General features: G+C 39.7%; 1 long non-coding RNA gene across 1 annotated transcript in view; it reads right to left on the reverse strand.

Moving 5' to 3' along the window:
* LOC108494125 overlaps nt 1–20998 on the reverse strand; it is a 39676-nt gene extending 18678 nt beyond the window's left edge. Inside the window, exons 1-2 of the long non-coding RNA XR_001873748.1 lie at nt 20965–20998; nt 19631–19996 (exon numbers count right to left, since the gene is read on the reverse strand). This is a non-coding gene — a long non-coding RNA (uncharacterized LOC108494125). The remainder of the gene's footprint in view (nt 1–19630; nt 19997–20964) is intronic.
* Between the last annotated feature and the right edge of the window lie 9 nt (nt 20999–21007).

Below are 21007 nucleotides of genomic sequence, written 5' to 3' on the forward strand. Positions count from 1 at the left end.
TTATGTAACTGCCATGAGAACATTTCCTAGATCCTACAGCACACCATAGAAATCCATCATGTGATGACAAATGGGATACTGGGAAGCTTCTTAGTGACTTTTGATGGAAATCTGAACCAGAAAGGTAAACACTTTTCTCTGAAATACATGGGCTTCCTGAAGATTGCCATTATTTTGGATCTACTGGAGGAGTCACACCAGCCCCAGACTTGGCGAGAGCCAGTAGAAAGTTCTTCACTGACACAGTGCACAGCAAGACCACAGCAAACTCTGCTGCAAAGGCTGCTCTGGGCAAAGGGAAAACCTACATTGCAGTGAACTCTGCAAAGTTTTGCCTTTCAAAACTTATCAAAACTAAACATCACAGGGAATTGAAAAATGAGATACAAGAGATTTCAGAGTTGAATTAAGCTAAGCCATCAAATAACAGGCTCCACAGTGCCAAGCAGTTAGCACACTGCATCTTCATACATAAAGGACTTCCATTGCCTTGTTTCCATCACTACTTTTCCACATTTTTCCCCTAGCCTACTACATTCTCGTTGTTAGAGAAATCAACTGGAATGTCTAGTGCAACTGGCCTACAAATGAACTTTTCTAAAATATCCTCAGCTTGTGAGCTACTAAAAATTGCTAGGAAACTGCAGCAAAGGAAGCACATTGTGAACTGAAAAATCTGAATGAGAGAATATTTCATATTCTCATATCATGAGGCCTTACAAGAGTTGGGGAGAGTGTCAGCATTCTGTTAAACTCGTGGCTCCTCTGTTGAATACAGCCTAATGCTCAGGATCTGGATGTCAGATTTCACATATTGCTAAAAAATCTGCCAGTGGCATCAGATATGACTGAAAGAGGCCCCACATATTTGTCATGTGTCCATATCTAGACATTAAACAACTGCACTCAAGATAGGCTGCTTTACATTTATTTTTCTCCTACCAATGTGTTTTAGTCAGCATGTCTCTGCTATTCAGCAGAGATAAAAGAAAATTGAAAATTTCAAATTGTTCACACAAGAAGCAAGGACAATAAAATCTAATTCATTGGCATAAATGGAATGATCACTCACAGAAGGAATTTGCTTTGTGATGTACTTCTATGGCACAATTGATTAGATGCAGACAACAGGAGCTGTCTTTTAAAACTACTATAAGTACTATAACTGCTAATAATGTGTGGAAACAACAATCTGATCTGGAACGCCAAGCTATATGATCTTACATTTCCAAGGCAGTATTTCATGCTGCTCTTGTCTTTATGTTTAGAGTATTATATCCTAGGTAATATTTCAGAAATACTGATTTTTCTTTGAGGCCTTTTGACAACCTGAACTTTAGGCATATATTACTTTAATTATATATACTCTTGTTTCTATGAAGCCACCAGAGCAGTCACACCTGTATGTGAGCACCAGAACTATGTACATTTTAAGAATTCTATAGAAACTAGAATATTTCCAGATTTTATAATAGGCTTTCATGACTTCCAACAGTCTTAACCAAAACTGAACATTTTTAGTTAGTGAAGAACATGTCCTTGTTTCAGCCCATAATCCATTTTAGTTTATTTGTAGGCTGTATGTACAAGAAACAGAACCTGTGCTTCTGGTTGCAACACAAAATATTTATTGATCCACACATAATGATAAAAAGTCATCTAAGTGAACAGCAAAACTGGACTCGCTGCAAAACTGGGCATCAAATTTTGCTTGGTAAAAGATGCCTCTGCCAGAGTGTACTACATGGAAAATGATGGAAGCCTAGTTCACTGTCAGATAGACATTGCCTGGCTTTAATATGTGTTAGCTTAACATCTGGCTCTCCATTTATTCAGTATCTTGTACTATGGTCAGCTGCTAATCTCGCTCCTCCTCCACTGATTCAGGTGTAGGCATCTGTCCACCATCTCTCCATGGCACTCCTAACACCGCACCGGCAGCATAAAGGACTTTGATAATGTAAAAGTTGTAAATGTAATTTGACAGGACGTAAATGCATCTCTTGCCACCTTCACTATGCCACAGTGATATAAGGTAACCTTCTTGTCAGTGAGGCTGTTTACTGTGCAACTTCTATGCTTGTGCTCTTATCAATAATAAGAGCTGAAAAAAGTTGCCCCCAGAGACAAGTCAATATCCAGAATACAAGGAGAATCATATCTTTTTGTTGAAACACATTACAAATATGGACACAAGTAGATCAAGGGTGACTGTAGGAATCCAAACCTATGTGGAAAAAGAACAGTACAAAACCTGATGGAGAATCTGGGGCATGGTGCAGGCACTTCCATGCATAAAATTTCATTATTTTTTTGAGTTTCTATGCAGACCTATGACCCACTTCTGTTCCCACTGAAATCCATGGCAGATTTAATAGGTGCTCTATTTTTTCATTTTAATAGGTACTCTATTTATAGAAAAATGTGTAACTTAAAACTATGCGAATTCTAGACTTGCTTCACCTCTGCTCCTCAAGGGATACTTCTTACTGAAGAACTAAATACTATTCCACAGCATAACTGTGAAAGTAACCATACAGTCTGCCTAAAATGCCTATCATAGCATGTTTAGCAGATTACCCTCCATTGGAGAATAGAATTTTTTTCCTAGCTACTAAATACCACAATCATAGTTCCTCATTAAGACTTTGCCTGCTTTTGACAGACTGTTTTCAAAACAAAATCAAATTATTTTATAGTTCCTCATCTTCAACCTCCAACAACTGGTATTTGTCAAAGCACAATGCTATCAGAAAAGGCACTGAAGAGGTATGAAAGCTGGAAAATGGGGAGCTGCTTCCGATTAGTCAGTCTTCTACCCTCTTCTGCAACATCATATCTTAAAAGTCAATTCTCTGATAACTCCATTTTTAATTTTTTTTTTTAAGATGAGCTGAAAAAACCCAACTTTCCACATGCATTTGGGAAATACCCATACAAAAGATTTCTCTCTCTGGGCATTACCTGAGCATTACTCAAGGTTCAGTTTCTCTCATGGGTCTAATACAGTTTTCAGGACTTCAGCACAGGAAAAGTAACATCCTGCAAAAAACCACCAACCTATCTGTTTCATAAAATTAAGTATATATACACTTAATACACTTAAAAAAAGTACCGCACAGATATCAGCAAGATAAATTGTGGTGGTACTTAAGCTTAGATTTCAGTTATTCCCATTTTTTGTAAATCAGCGCCTGGATCCACTGCTAGCCAGACCGGAACTCAGAAGTAGTGCCTACAACACCTGAGCTATGAGGTGCCTCAGGAGAGGCTGGGTAATTTGATGTTGAGCCATACAGGCATACTCACAGGGAGGTAGGCAGTATGCAGGGACGGTTGTAGGGGCAGCACAGTGAAAACTGGTGCTGTACTGGAAGGAATGGTTTCACCACCTTCTCCCTGCCCACAGCCACTTTGCCCTCTCACGCCAGTGCCATCACTCACGTGGCCATGCAGACAGGCTGGAACCAGGAAGCTGCTCAGCTGGAATCCAGCAACAGTGAAATGTTTGGGGTTTAGCCAGCTGGTCTGCCAGTTCTCCATGTGGCTGCACTTGCAATGGGAAGCTATGGGGACGAGTGGTCAAGCACAGTGACGGGCACAGTGCCATCTCTTTTGGAGCAGCCTGGACTGCAGCCGATTAAGCAGCTAGAGAGCTGCAAGTGGGTAAAACTGTCCTGCAGGTCAGGTGTGCCTGCAAGCCCTACACTGGACAAGACTGGCATAGCAGTACCTTAAGAATGTGTTAACCTGTGTGGAAGTAAAAGCCTCTTTTCATGGCTTTCAAAAGCATATGAATGACTCAGACCACAAGTAACAGACAAGCTTGTGTAATCAAAGAAGTTTTGTTCAAAAGTGGTCCAGAGCATTCTATTAATTTTTCTTTAACTCTGTGTTATTGCTTATCTAGTTCTGGGATCCTCGTAAACTGTTACGGGATGTGGATAAACGAGCCACAACAAGCACATAGGAGCTCCTTTGCCTGCACACCAATCTAGTGGGCCTCCAGCCAGCACTGAACCTGAAAACCCTTGTGACCTTGTTAGGGTGACACTGTGCTGGAGCTAATAAGCTGCACGCAGAGGCAGAGTGATTTGGGCTGGGCTTTACAAACACGCTTTTGAACTGGAGCTGGCTGGTGTCCAGGCCACTGAACACTTATGCAGAGGGCATTTGTTGGTTGAGTGCAACCAACCATGGAGACATATTCGGTGTCATCAGACTGCAGGCTACAACTTCTCTCCAGAAGATCTGAGTATCTGCAAAGCCTCTACTCTGGTTTTCAACATATATGCACTGTATTTCACCTAATCTTCCTGAGACAGTGAAAACTTCCTGCATTATACAAGCTATCCAGTCATCCTCTGGCATTGTTTATACCTAATAAATTGTAGGATCAACTTGGCTGTCCCTTTTTGCAGGAACTGTCTCACAAAGCTAAAGTCTGGCCATGTTTTTCATTCAAGAAACCTATGCATTAGGAAAGCCCTGTTCAGTTAAGCTTGTTTTTTAAGACATCAATAAACCAATACAAATTATGATTGTGTAACACAGTTAACAAGTGTTTTGTTTCACATTACTTCAATCTCAGTTCAACACAAATAAAGGCTAATATATTTTCTAACTTGGCCATTCTAACTTGTTGCAATTATTTACCACACCACCATTGGCACAAAGCAAGTATTTTTATTACTTGAAATATTTTATTAATACAATTGGAACTTAACTCCATTATTTTACTCCCCCCCCACCACATTCTTTTTCTCTCCTCTCTAAGACTGTTGACAAAGCTGGGTGCCCTAAAGCTCTATATATCTGAAAACATGTAAGGTTATGCAAACAGAATGCAAAATAAGTGTAGAAAAAGAAACTGAAAAGCAATACCATGCTCTGCCTATGCATAATAGACTATATAAAGCATAGAGCAGAAAATGGCAGCTGTAAGTAGATGTCAGAGAGTACTTCCATCAGGAACAAGAAATCTAAAAATCAGCACAGGAAAGGGAGGAAGAATTAGGCCTACTATTGTGTAAGTCTGGTAGAAATCAAAACGCAGTATTTCATGTGGGCAAAAGGCATACTATGTATGTCAGGCAGCTATTCTGACAACTTAGGTGTGTCTGGAAAATATCTGCACACTAGATGAATGTTGAAATTTCCATTGAGAAGTAAGTCTATTCAATTAACACATGAAATATCTCAAAAAGAAATTCTAATATTTTTCTGACTAAATTACTAAATAATTTTGCGCCTTTACTGTGTAACATCTACCTAATGTAAAGAGAGGCCAGCTGGGACCTATTTAATTTCATACATACTTGGTCACAAGCAGTTGATTCATTTTTTAAAAAATTGTCTGTATTATTTGCCATTATGTATCTTGCAGCCTTCTTGGTATTCATCATACCTTATTTAAAACGGAATTAGGAGGTGTGATGCACAAGCTGGACACTGTGAAAGCCAACTCTATTAAAAATGTACCATTATTGATGTACTATTAAATAGCTGGAAAAACTCTATTGGCAAAAAAATGTATTTAAGCATATCAATTGGCACAATGAAATCAGAAACTTTCAAATTATTTAATTAAGCTACTGAAGTTAATGGCTGACTACAGTTTGCCTGCAGTGAAGGAAACAGCTCAGTTACCCGAAATCCAATAGCAAAAAATAAACAATCAATATTTTCCCCCTCTGGGAATGGAAGCAAGTACCAGCTGCCACACTGGATACATAACTGAGATCTGTCTCAAGGAATAGTATTCAGATTTACATTAGAATGAGCAGGGAGTGTTTTTAAACTGCCTACACTGACCCAGGAACATAAGTGCTTGTAGTGAGAGTTAGAACAAGCAACCCAAACTTGATCCTTTAAATTCCCCTTAGGTACCTTTACCCTAACTCACCTAAATATGCCTGCAGGGGATGTCTTTGACAGGAATAGAGTGAAATCTGAGCACAATGAATAGCCTAATATATAAACAGAGGGATTCCCACCACCTCCAAGGAGGGCAAGAACTGGGCCAACATATGCCAACATATGCCAACGCATAAACATTCTTGCAAGATTTGCATAATTTTGCTGCATTTGATGGTAAGACATTCATGCTGATGTAAGTTTGTTACATGTTATACCAGTACAGCATACTGCATTAGAAAAAAATAGCTTGTGGCCACGTTCTTAATATGCAGTATGGCTAATCTAGTCCATATGGGAACGTGCACCAGCTCTTCACAGGGCTCTAGCCGTATCACTCAGAGGGAAAGGATCTTAACTGCTGCTACCCAAACTCTTTGCTCTGTCACAGAGGTCCCGCCATGACACTGGGAAGGTTGTTTTATGCCTTGTGTCTTGAGCATCCCAACTCCCATTGCTGCCCTTATGGGAAATACATCAGAGACTGCAAGTTGCTCAGCTTCTAGTATAGGCCATGACTAAAAACTGCAGTTACAATGTTGTCCATAATCTAGGGCACTAGGTGTAAATTAAGGTTCCTCTGTGTCTTCAGTGTTTCAAGACACAATTCCAGTTCCAAAGAAGGAACTATTCCTTAATTAACAAGGTGTTTTCAACACTGTATGTTTTTCAAGCCTTTTAACATTTAAATAACAAAACAAAAACCCAGACAAACCAACCAAACAAAAAGTAAATAAAATAAAGCTTGTACAAGGTGACAAATATTAATTTAATTGAAACATTGTACCAGTTAGAAATGGCAATGTAAATAACACTGAAACACTACCTGAAACACAAATGCTGACCTTCTGTCAGAGATCACTGTTTCTGTGGCATAAAAATGCATTCAGCCATCCTACTGTGCTGGATATGTAGGTCTTTCTTTAAACTCAGATTACAATGTTAGTAGGTCATAATGGAGGTATTGTTCCCATACCGTGTGCCTTCCTGTACAATTCTGCTGCTGATAACTATTCAAATCAAGGAATTTAGGTGGAAGGAGAATGTTATACCCTTTATGTCAAGTCATCTAACAAATGTGAGTCCAAAGAAACAATGCATTTTAAATCAGCAAGTGCTCAAATAAATATTTACTTCTGACATTAACACTGAAGACAAAACCCCAGGCATCTTTCTGGTGAGGCAAACTCTATAAAAACTTAACCAATCTGACCTTTCAAATCAGAAGTGTGACGCTCACCACCAGAAAAGAGAACAGGGAAGACGTTTACGCAGAAGTGAAATTGGCCGTGAATGCAGTTTTACCACATTGCCTCTGCACAAACAGTTTGAGATGCTTGCATTTCAGTAACAGAAAAGTTGCCTTTCTGCATGAACGTGTTGGAGCTACTGAATGGAAAAGTGGGACTGAGAAGGAAGTGAGATGTTTGCACACCATGCCAGCTTTCTGCCCTGTGGGCCAGTGAAGTGAGGAACTGCAGTACAGGACAGTATCTGCTACCACACGGATCAATCATTTGAAAATAATAGTCTAGAGCTTGCAGAGGCTTCTCATACAGGAGTGCTGTCACTTGACTTTGTTACTGCTCTGCAATCCGCAAGTGCAAAAGTTCCATGTCACGGAAAACCTTACCTTGGAAACAGTAGAGTCCTGGTGCAGGAGCCCAGGAGGAATCTGGCTCATTTCCCTGCAGCAGAGTCAAAGGCTGGAGTGGGACAATCGTGGAGACAAGCCTTGCCGCCAGTGCACACAGGAAAGGGAGCAAGCTGCTGGCTGCCACCTTGCCCTCTGCTTTCTGCCCTCTGGCTAGCAGAGAGTAGATTTCATCACCCACCTGCGTCATGACTATTACGAGCAAGGAGCCCAGCTGGCAGTGTGTGCACCAAGGGTTTTATTCACAGTATTCAGACCCTTTTGACTTCTGCTGTGAGCTTTTGCCAAGACACATTAGGATCAATTCATAAGGTGAATTTGTGCATAATCCTAGGAGTGCTTCTGTTTCACACAACAGCTGTAACTGAAGTTTTCGCCTCTGCTAAAGTGTCCTTGAAAATTTCTTCACACATTAGACAGGCACACTTAAGCATCTGGCTTGTATAACCAAGAATAAAACTACGTAATTTAAATTTGCAAAGATACCCCACAGTCTTGTCCAAAACATAAGACAAATGTGGCATCCTTAGCACACTGTTAACTTCCTCCTTATAAGGTTTAACACATCTTAAATATCAAGAAGAAAACTGTAAGTAACAAACTGAAGAGCCAACAATGTCCTGCTGTTGCAGAAAAAGGCCTGGAGTCTCCATTGTTGGAGAGGTTTAAAAAATGTTAGACATGTTTTTTCCAATGTCAAGAGCAACATAGGAATATCTCCTTCCCTAGAGGCAGGAGCTGGGTCAGATGATTCTAGAGGGCCCTTCTAACCCAGTTTTTCTGTAGGTCTGCCTTGCACTACTCACCCCAAGCTGCACTTAGCCAGATGCCAAATTACAAAGGCAAATGCTAACATCAGTCTTTGCTCACCCCCAAGTCTGATAAGAGTCTCATTAGAAGCCATAAAAAATTCAGTAAGACTTTATGATTTTATTTACTACTTTCATAAGAATTAATTATTAATGATAATTAATAAGGATGGAAACAGCTATAAAATAATAACAAATAAGAGCTAACTCTGTCATAGTGGTAAGACAATTCTCTGATGATTTATATCACTTTAGGTTTCTAAGGAGCAGTTACACTCTACCTTTAAAAATATTTCTTTTTCAAAGCTTTCTTTTTGCTTAGGATGATCTATCTCCAGGTGATATACAGTGTTACGCATTTCCTCTATGCAGATATACAGTTGCTTACCAGCCTATGCTTGCAACACTGACAGACGGTTACAATTCATGGATGTTATAAATGCTTTCTGTTAAACTAATGGACTGAACTATTAGTAAAGTCTTCAAATATAAGAGTGAAACTAATTAGCTAAGTGGCCATATAAGCACTTCCCCAGCAAAGCTAAAAAACAGAATTCCCTTAGCCAAAATTGAAGCCTGAGAAGAAAGTCTGTTGCCTCATTTATAGCTGTACTAAAACCACAACACAGCAGATACCTACACCCAGGCAGCTACCAGGTGTGCCTTTGGCAAGATGCTGCTCCGAGAAATGTTACTGCTCACGATTACATAGGGGTGGAAAGCAGAAAATCAGACACATTGAACGAACCAGAGGCCTGCAGTTTGATACATAAAAACTCCTTAACATTCAGAGTGATTAGCAAGATGCTTCTACTTAAGGTCCAAATACAGAATCTATACCCCAATATGAAGCACATAAGTATTGACTTTATTGAAGAATTTGGATTCAAATTGAACTAATGGGGAAAAGCACACTAAAAACTGTACAGAAAATACTCCTATCAACATTTTCTTGAAAGGGTTGAAACTCACATCCAGGCAAAGCATAGATAGGAGTTAGAAAGTGGTGTCTGTCCATCTAGCACAGGAGAAATTCACCACTTCACTACCCAGAGGGGGAGAGGGGGTTGGTCCCTAAAACACTGAGATATTCCAGCTTCATAAGCCTAAGGGTGTCTGAGAAGATGTGGGTGCTTACACTTTTTCAGCCCCAAGGCTTTCTCCCTCAGATGAACTGGTCCTGGGGATCACTAGTCCAGAACCACCAAGACAGTAACTGCACTGAGAAGTGAAAACAAATAAAACAGGGCCAGGGACTCCATGGCACAGTGAGGCAGCAAGAAGTAGGTAAACAACCAGGGCAGCTTAACATGGCAATTGCCTTCCTGCTGAACCAGTCCTGTGGCTGTCCCTCAGGCTCATCTGCATGAGTTCTTTCACAGAACTGTCACAAAGCTTGAATTATTGATATCCATGGAGCACAGCACATTGGTAGGTACCAAAGAACACTCTCCCTGCAAAATAAATTAAAAAAAGAGCAGATCCCACGTCCATTTGGAGCCTGCTGAAAAGGGCTGAATCTTGCTCTAATCTTAACCCTGCAGATGGGCCTTCCTGCTCCAGCTGAAGAACAGCACGCAGCACCAAGTCACATTCCCATTCTGCAGTTAAACAGTTATGTTCCCAGGCTGTAGCTTTTAACCAGGGCTGCTTATCTGGAGCCTAACAGTATGTCTGAGCTAACTTTCAGGTTAAAAGCAAGAAGTCTCACTGCTCATTACTCGCTCAGAGCAGTGTGACAACCGTGAAGAACAAGGGCAAACTATCAAGCACGAGTGTCTTGGTAACACTTGTGAACAGCTTGGAGACCAATGCATGACATGCAAGACCTTGGGAACTCACACACTTTGAAATGTACATTTCCTGCTTTTTCCCATCACAGGGATGACTACCTAGCAAAAGCATCAAAGATAAAACAGTAATGGTTGTTCTTGACTATCTGCAGTAATGAGGACCTAGAATTTCTAATTCCTAACATAAGAGGGCAAAGGATACAGGAATTTTCCTTTTTTTTTTTTTTTGTTTTTGTTTTTGTTTTTGTTTTTGTTTGTTTGTTTGTTTGTCTGTTCGGGGGTTTTTGTTTTGTTTGTTTGTTTGTTTGGGGGTTTTTTGGTTTTTTGTTTTTTTGTTTTTCCCTGGAATGTGTTAACACCACAAGGGCTTCTGCCATATCCACGCCAAATGCAAGTAGACCTTCACACTCTTTTTTTTCCCTTTCAAATAACTCAAGTAAAACCTAGATAATGCATCTTAAATATCAGGAAGAAAACTGTAGGTAACAAACTGAAGAGCCAGCAATGTCCTGCTGTTGCAGAAAAAGGCCTGGAGTCTCCATTTTTGGAGACTGTATTCGCCTAGCTGTATTCACATAGCTGTATTCACCTGCTGGAATCAGAAAGAGATAGTGTCACTAGCATAGCAACACATTGAGTGACACAGGCAGAAAGAAGAAACAGGTTAGGGTCATACTGCACCTTTTTTGCACGCTTTTGCTGATGCTTACACATAAAATAAGGAGTGCAGCGCACTTGAACGTGACAATAAAGATGAGAACCTACTCACTGAGTAAACAACAGTCAGAGAGAGACAGGGCATTCTGGGAAAACCTGAGCCAATTGTACACCTAATTTCAATGGAAAATGAGGTGAGATAGATCCTCATCTCACTAAAGCCACTGGGACTCATGACTGCAAAGATGCGTTTCAGTATGACGGCCCCCTGGCACAACGTGACTGGCAGCTGTAGAAGGATTTATGAAGATGATGTAGAGAAAGAGATTGACTTTTGTAAGCTCTTGAAATAACTAGCAGCCAGAGAAGCTCATCTACGCCACCTGATCTGTCCAGTTCCATTCTGCAGGAATGCTGACGGCCTCGGTAGCCCATCTGCAGTACCACTGCACTGCCCTCTAGTTCACCACACAATTACTCTCGTTGTAAGAAACACTCTCTTACTGATTCAAGATTTTCCTGTTTCAGCTTCAGGCCATTGTACCTTGTCCTTCTTTCTTCTGAGAATGTGGGTAATTCCCTTCTTTCATTTATACTATTATCTCTGCAATTATTTATAGTCTGTAACTGTAAATCTCCCGAGTCCTCCATTTAATACAGTTCTCTCAGTGTCTTTTTCTGCAGTATGTCTTACTTTTCTATCATCATCCATTACTGGCATTGTATCGCCTCTATTTTTAAATAATTTTTATGATATGGGGACTTGATTGCATTGACCATTCTAACTGTAGCAAAATCACAGCTACATGAACCAGGGTCTCATTATTTTAATAGTATCACTTGGGAAAAGGTAGGTGTGTTTTATGTGACAGTGAAAGACTCAAAAGACACAGGCAACCTCATTTTCAAATGGCAAATCACACATCCTAAACTTGGAAGTGTAGAAGCAAAGCTCTGAAAATTCTCATAATGAATGTCCAAAATATTGTAGTTTTCTTCAACAATACGCTAAGAAACACAAGAGCAAGCAATCACTGTTAAATGAGTAAACAGCAATGAGAACATCAGTCTGAAAGCAGGATCCCGTAACAGAAACTATTAACAAAACCTTTTCTCTAGGTGACAGTGATTTCCTTTTACATATATTAATCTAAATTTAAAATTTAAATAATGGCACCTGTTTCCTGAAAATAAGCCAAAAGCTCCAATAATAATAACAACTACTCGGAAAAGCATGGACAGAGTTGACTGAACAAAATGGTTGGTACACTCTAAGATTTTCCTAAACTTCCATTTTTTAAAAAAAATATGAAAATATATTAACAGCTGTTCTGAACAGTCAACCATCCAGTCACTTCAGGATGCATTCCAGGCAATAGACTCTATTTCTACAATATTTACCACTAATTACTTGAGCCCTTGCCAAACATTGGTAAGTATACCCCCTGGAAATGCCTTCTGACACAAGGAAATATTATTACCTCTATTTTACTGGGCAAAGAGGCATAGAAGAACTGAACTGCAAATGAGTATTTGAAAAAATTTCTACAAAGTCAAGCCATAAATTGAACTTAGATCTCCTGAGCTGCCATTCAGTATCTTCATATCAATATTCTTAGAAAAAAACAGACAAGATAACTGCAGTTGAAAAGCCTAAGGAATCACTTGTTATATGCAAATAAGATTTATCTTCTTGTATCTATGCTATGTTGTGTTGGCACTGAAACTAACTGCAGAGATCATGATAAAATGGATCTCCAAGGAATAAGAGACAAAAAATAGTGATCATGACAAAAACATAACTTCGAAAGGATACTTGCCTACATTTTAAAGCATTCAGGTAAAATGAAAAAATGGTATGACAGTGCAGTATTTATGCATATTAATGATGTGATAGACTTCAGAAAAAAAAGGTATCAAAATCAGTCTGGAAAAGAAGGGCCCTTATGGGATAGAGTTGGAGTCTGATATGGGCTACCAGACAGGATGACAGGCATAGCTCAACAGTGTTATATGGGAGAAAGATGTGTCAGGACAGTGTATTATTACTTGAACCTCCCATACCCATAAAAAAATACTACTGATCACTGTCAGTTCTGGCTACTTCATCACATGAGTGATGGGTGTATCTTCACCAAGAAGCCAATGAAACAACACTACCGTGGTTGAGTTTGGTTTACTATTAAGTTTTCAACATCAGATCTGGTAAGATCTGATTTGAATGATCATGACCAACTCACTTTAATGCAAATGAAATGTTACAGACTTAAGTTCTCTATCGTAAAAGATCAAATTGTTAAAAATTCAGAGAACGAGTGAGTTTAGGAGTTTGCAATTCCTTCAAATGCTCATCAAATGTATAATAAGAAAAAGAAAGACCATTATACATGTATTGAATATGATACTAAGACTAAAGATTCTATAAGTACTGGTCTATAACTAAATTAATACTTAATTCACTTTTGAACAGAACAATGACTATACATAGGATGTTAAAGGAAAAAAGGAAACAGAATAAGAGTTTGCAGTCTCTATCCTAAGATGTGCTATAGAAGAACAAAATGAACATAGTTTATATTTAAGGGAGACAATGGGAGAAGTTCCTCATAATGATCAGCCAGTCATCTCTAGTCTTGATTTCAATAATATACAAAGTTTTAGTGCAAATAACAGAAGACTTCATAAACTTTCGTGTGTGCTTGAAAAATGGGAGAAAGCACAATCTGTATTTACCAGAATTAGAGTGTGCCCAGCTAACTTCAGTCTTTGAATAAGCTATCTCAATTTTTCAACTAACTAACTAGATCAAGTCCACATGACAGTCAGTAAAGCATCTGACTGAGACCAACATGGGAAACGATTAGTTAAGCAGCAAATGCGAGCAATCTGTACAAGAGTTGCCAGGTGGGTAACATACACATTAAAGGGAACATGAGGAGTAATGGTGAAAAGGGAACTGTAGGATAAAGGAGGTTTCGAAGAGGTGATCAGCCATGGCACCTACCAAATAATCTAATCAAATCTTATATATCACCACCAACAATCTAGCCACAAAAATTAGAAAGGGGTTAACAAAATTAAGGACAAGAAGTTGGACAGCACACTTGATAGACAATATTAAACTAAATAATAGAAATTGCCTAAATGTCTGTGAACAGCCATACAGAAATGTCCATCTCTCCCCTTTCATTACACAGTTAAATTGCATGTCAAGTTAAATACTTAGGGTAGGTGGATACATACAGCAGAGACCATGACACCATCTGATGCAGCCAGAGAGAGGGCACACAGGATGTCAACCAAGGTACTTCTAGCAAGGACAAGTATCAATGTCAGCTTAATGTCAGCACAGAAGGCTCAGATGAGACCTCCTGTGGAGCTCTTCACACCCTGGAATACCACCTACCTTTCTGTTCAGTCAAGCCCAGGAAAAGTGGATTCAAGCTGGGAGAGGGCCTGATGATCCCAAGTACAATGGTTAGAGGAATGGTCTATCACCAGTGAAGTGCCCAAAAGAGTTTGACTGGTTTAACTTGGAAAAAAGGGGGCTAAGGGAGGACAGGGACTAAACTGGCACAGTCACTAAACACGAAAGTCAGTTGGTCTCAGAAAAAATGGGAACAAAATTAACAGAATAATAAATTCTGTGTGGAAATTAGAAGGTAACTAGGTATTGCAGAAACAAGACATCAGGATACTCTTGATAAGATTTACAGTAGATGTCACTGTGGAAAAAAAAAACACCAAGAAACCCTCCTTTTCCTTTTGAAAGCAATTGTAACAAGGAAATATCTACTTCACAAGAATAGAACGTATTTATGTCTATCCTATCCAGGTATGTCCTCAGACAGCCCAAGGCCCAAGGAAGCTGATTTTCAATCTGCAGAACTAAAGTTAGAGTCCATGTATTGCTACAAACAGATACATTAAACACATTATATTATATTATTCAAATAAATACAGAAACTGTATTTCATGATGTCATTTCATTTCACAGAAGCAATTTCCTTTTAAGCAACATCTAACAATATTTCAGCATGCAGAACAGTATTACTTTGCATATAAATGCAGAGATATCAGTACTGATCAATTTCAATGTAATTTAAAACTTAAGTGCTGTTATACTGCATTTCCTCAGTTTGTAAATCTGTCTACCACTTCTTACCAAACACCACCTGCACCAGAGAAGAGCTTGACCATTTGCCTGTCGAATACTCCACCTTCTCCCTAACGACAGAATCCAAAAAAAGACCATGAAACTTAAACATATGGGGAAGAGGAAGGGCTAATGAATGAAAATGGCAAGAGTTTACAACACCCTTAGAGATGAAAAATGATATTTACATTTAAAACATGAGTGGGTAATGCAGTGTGACAAGAGATCATTTTTGCAATAACTATGGGACATGGAAAACACAACCCAGTGTTCAAATAACTGATGAGCCTAGGACAGCTCTTTTACCATGTCTTTAGTTCATCCTTCTTTTGATCATCAAGTGCCATAGCGTCTCTGCACTGAACAGGGAGAACTTCCCTCACATGGCTCTCTGCAACTTACTCTTCTACAGATGCACACTGGTTTTCTGTGACATTTGTTACCTTTCATGTGAATCGGGAACATATTCAGAAGTTCCTATATTCAGGCTAATATACTGTATTCTGTTTCCACATTATCCTCCAAATCTGGACATTCCCAAAATATTCCAGATCATCTGCTCACATGTCCACGCAAAGGGAAACTAGTATTTCTTGTCATACCTCTCTAGTGACACCCTCACCAGCGCCTGGTTAAAAACTTCTCTGCTACCATTCAAGAGCATCATAGCCCACTCCAAGCTTGCCAGTAACATGTCTTTTTTGCTTCCCATTAGTTCCTATGCTGTACAGGTACAACATCAAAATCTGAAATTTTAACCCATTTATATAATTACTTTTTTAAATTAACTATTTTTAACACACACCCCACCATTTTTCATGCTTTGTAAAGAAGAACACAAATATTAATATCCTTCTCTATTTCTATACAGAGTTTTCTGGAACACAAATGTCATATTTCCCATGTGTATGCGTGTGTACTTCCACACAGGTGAACATATACAATGTACACTGTTAATCAGTGTACATTAAAGAAAAGCAAACAAACTTTGAATTCCTCTTTTTCCACTGTAAAACTTTACAAACATGCACTTCTGATGGAATTTTAATAGATGTTCATATTAACAGACTCTCTCACAAGAAAATCTGATCAGAATATACTCCAGCTTCTATATACTTATAATAAATCTTGCAGTATCAACAATTTTGTTTTATTACTAAGCATATAGAATTGATGTTACAGGCTAAAGAGTATCTCATTTCTAAAGATAAACATAAAAAGGCAAAGTAACCACACACCTGCAAAATTCGTAAGGCTGTATTTTCGGGCCACATTCTGTGCCACATCTGACAGAAATGGAGGCTCTTTTTTCACACCTGAAGTTTTACCATATATTACTGGGAAAAAAAAAAAAAAAAGGGTAGTGGAAGTTTTGGTTCCAAAGCATGACATACAACTCTCATTTGCAAGTTTACGCACTGCACAGTACCACCAGTGAAACACAAACTTGGGTTTTGAAAACAAATCAAATACTTCCAGGTTCTGTTCCTAACACGATGTAGCTATTGTGATGTCTTCCAATATCATAACACTAAATAAAGTGCACTTATCACACATACTCACAAACAGGGGAATCCCATTAGTAAGTGACCATACAAAGAAAACAAACTAATTGGTAGCACAGAAGAGGAAATCCTGTCCTCACAGAAACCAGCAGCAAATTCCAATTGATGGTGGCAGATCAAGAATTGTATCCATTGTTTTAGCCATCATGAAGAATACACCCAAAAGAGATAAGTATTTTCTAGCCTTCTTTAGAGATGAACTATACAGGTTTCTTGTACCACTAATGATTAAAAAAATTGTAAAAAAGTGAATTAAAATCACCAATGAGACTTAAATTCTGCCTCATTTTTATAGCTCAGACGATGACGGCAGGAAGGGGAAGCAGGACTTTTCTATATGAGTCTTAATTCACTGTTTGTTAGATATCCTGAGAACACCACAGGAAAGGTGGTTTTTTACTGCAAAGTTGCGTATGTGTTTGTTCTCCTTTTTTTGCCCACAGCTGCAGACAAAACAAAGAACATGGACATGAACAGCACTCTGAACAACAGTAGAAACCCTCACATAGTTTGCAGCGAGGCTTTGCAAAAAAAAAGAAAAAGGAAAAAAAGAAAAAATAGGCCAAATTATCCCTTAGATACAGCCACACAATCACATGCATCAGGATTCATGCACATACCTATTTTAAATTATTCCCAAAGGATGCATTCTCTCTCTCATCCTCTGTACAACTCCTCTGAAGCCAGTAATATAGATCCTGGCTCTGCATTTCCAAAAATATAGCTATGAACACACCTCCTTGGTTTACTGCCAGTTCAGGCATTCAATGATCTTACAAGCAGTTAATGTCTTTGATAGCAACACACAGTGAAGAAAATATTTTTGTAAGGTAAGGTGCTATCCCATGATATGTAGTTGCTGCTTTTTCTACTCATGAGGCTTTCCTTTATTAGACTAGCTGGAATACTGTAGACATATCCTCACTTCATGTCCTTCACCAGAGGTGCTGGAGGCAAAAGTTCCATTGATTTAAGACCTGAGGCTGAATCAATAATCCCAGTGCTTTAGGAATTCATTTAGAAATGAAGGCTATATGGTCTTTAAGGTAAAAAGAGAAAGGAACACAAAACACACTGAATTTGTATTACATGTGCTCCAGAAGGTCCTTTTTGTTCTTTATTTTCTCTTTTAAGTTGCCTTTACACTCTACAACCAACAGAGCAAATTAATTTTCCCAAAGGATGGAACCATTTATCCATTTTTGGTAAGTCCAAATGCATTAACAGGTGAATTGATGTTGGAAAGTCTTGGGAGCCCAATATCCATGAAAATTCCCAAAAGGAAAGGTAACACGATGCCATTTTTTGTTACTGGTGTCATATTTTAAGGCAAAGGCAATGCCTGACTGGTTCACTTAGCTTCTTGGCAATTCTTTCCAGTTTTTTTCAAGGGAACATCACATATTCAAGAATATTCACCAATTGCAGGTCCAAAAACAGGATAGAACCTGAAGACTTCTCTAAAAACAATTAGCAGTAGTCAAACAATTATCCATAACACCTAATACTATATACCACTTGACACTTCAGTTTTTGCACAGACTCTTCCACAGAATATCCACACATGAAGATGGCAAGTCTTATTATCGCAAATGAGAAATCTGCAACAAGCCTTCACATCATGTGAAATGTCACTGAATCCAAATACATACAGACACTTTATAGTATTGCACAATATGCATATGTGTTGCTCAGTACAATAGAAGAAGCCAACCTGGTTAGTCCCGCACGATTGCCTATGTAGTTTTGGAAACAATAGCCCTGTACTCTGCATACCATATGTATTTATAGCACATACTGAATATATATATATTATTGCAAATAATAACAGAAGATGTCTCTAGTTCTGAGACAGACTGGTTCTGAGAGCAGTACAGGAGTGGAGCACCCTTGGAAATCATTCTTGACTATTGGAACTTGCCTAACGAAGATGACAGTGTCAGCTTTTCCTCACATTCCCTCTCTGCACTCCTTGAGGTCATCCACTTTCTTAACTACTTACTGCCTGCAGCTTCCTGACTTCCCCAAAGCTGAAGAAGTTAAATTCAAACATATTGAAAAACCAAAGACTGCAGGTCACACACTGAAACAAAGCAAATGTTAATGCATTTGATGACAAAAGGAGTTACGGTTACAAGAGTCAGCTCACATTCCCTACAAAATTCAACATCCTTCCTAAGCCTTAGACCATCCTGGGTGCTTTGCTCCTACATTACCATTAGCACAGTAGGGCTGCTATTCTCCCAAGTGTGCATATCTCCAACAGAGACCGACAATTTTATTCTATTCTCCTGTACAGATATATTCTGGTTTGTATCCTTGTGTGTATGAAAAAAGTTACTCTAAAATTCATTATACAAACTACAGATCCTCCCAGATACCTTCCCATTCCCACATGAAGCAAGCCTTTGCAAGACTGTGGCTGCTGCAAAGGCACAAAACCTCAGTGCAGATGGTTCCCAAGGATCTTGCAGATGGTCTCGTAGTATCCAACAGGCTACCTGCCCTTTTCTTCCTGTAGGGATGGTGCTAAGGAAGGAGTTCTGAGATTCTTTTGTGGAGTTTCCATCAAAACCTGCGGATTATCAGTCTCATGCACTTACTTACTCATGCATTTCAACTTAATTGAAACACCAAAAATTACTTTACAGCAAGTTCTGCTTTGGAGTCTAAATCATTAGGCATACAAAGAGCTAAGTACATCCAAGACAGAAAGCTGGATTCCCATTAAAAACCTAGTTGCAGGTGTTCATGGAGCAGTGATAATGCAGTGGACAAAGCCTTCTTTTCCTCCTTCCAGTAAATCTGTATCTTCCACAGACAAACAAGGAATGCCATCAACTACCAGCATACACTAAGTTATGTCCAGCTCTGTATTTCTGCATGACTGGAGTCTTCTTGTGTATTGATGCACTCAAGTGTGTGGCTTACAAAATATTCCTGTAATGATAGCAGGACATTTGTGAAAATGCTTTTCAGCTCAAAGCACAGTAGACGACGCAACAGTGAGCACCTGACTGAAGGCAGTATGTCATGCTGAAGATCTGCAAGGAGAACAAAGCTTTCAGCGTGCCACTTACACTAAGCCATCTTCCCGAGGACCCCAGTCAACCCCCTTGTACACAATAGATTTTTCTTGCTTGAAGAAGCATATGAGACCACGAGGTAGGGGGGCTTTAGGGAGGCAAACACTAGGAACTGCTCTCTTCGCATTTAAACGTATATCAGAAATATAATTCCCAGACGTATTTCAGTTACATGAAATCCAATCTTGACTTTTTAAGCAAGTCTAATACATCGACTATTTGCCCACTTGGATGATGTGGATACTCATTCATTACATGAACTCCAAGGGATAATACACTCCAAAGTTATTCATGAGGTAATACGATTTGTCTTTACTGCAGTCATGATACAACCGGATGCGAATCAAAAAGGGCTTCACTCTGCAAATAATACATAAAGAAATGTGTTATAGCATTCAGGAAGCAGAACCTCAAATATACTTGCTATACTGGAGGAATCATTCACGTTACTGGAAAAGACTTAAAATACTAGGCTAATAAATTATGATTTCATTTCCAAGGAAAGAAACAGCAACCATTTTTTTCATAATTTTTGAGCAGAGCTGCTTGCTGACGTTTACGTCTCCACTACAACACGAAAAGCACAGCAAACAGTATTACCATAAAATAGCAAGTCCATGAAAATAAACGAAAAAACCCCATAGGATTTCAGAATGCACAATTTCAAATTCAAAGAGCGCGTGTACAAACCCAGCTTTGCATTTTACCAGCCCTCCTTTTCTTTTTACATTTCGCCACGACATAATTGGATATACAAAACGCTACAAACGTGGAACAAAACTACAAATTCTCTTCCTTAAAATAAAAGGTTACTCTTGTAATTACACGGCTTTGACATATCATTTTGTGCAATTACTAATTAACTAGGACCCCGCGATAGAATAACGCAGAAGTAGTGATTTTCTTTCTCGAGAGCTGCTCTTGCTTCGTTTTAAATGAAGTTCCGCTACAGTGGGAGAGAAAACCCCACCGACATACGAACATATGCTCATGGGGCGGCGGGCACCGCGGGGAACAACCGCTTGTCGTGGGGCAGCCCCAGCGCAGCGCGGGTCTCGGCACGCCCGGCCCGGCCCGGGGCAGCCGCATCGCCCACTCCCCACGCCGGGCGCGGCCGGCGGCGGCGGCGCTGGGGACAAGCAGGACAAACAAAGCCGCGGCACCCCGCGCCCCCCTCCCGCCGGGACTGCCCCGCTCCGCCGCTCCGATGCGGGGCTGGCGGCGGGGCAGGGTCGCACCGCCCCCGGACCGCGGAAGAAGGACCGGGCGGGGCCAGCGCGGGGGGCTCTGCCCGCGGCACCGCACCGCGCCGCCGCAGCGCCACTCACCGCGCCGGCCGTGCCTCGCCGAGCCGCGTCGAGCGGGCTGTGC

Source organism: Lepidothrix coronata, unplaced genomic scaffold (genome assembly GCF_001604755.1).
Source record: "Lepidothrix coronata isolate B3197 unplaced genomic scaffold, Lepidothrix_coronata-1.0 Scaffold22, whole genome shotgun sequence".
NCBI lineage: Eukaryota > Metazoa > Chordata > Aves > Passeriformes > Pipridae > Lepidothrix > Lepidothrix coronata.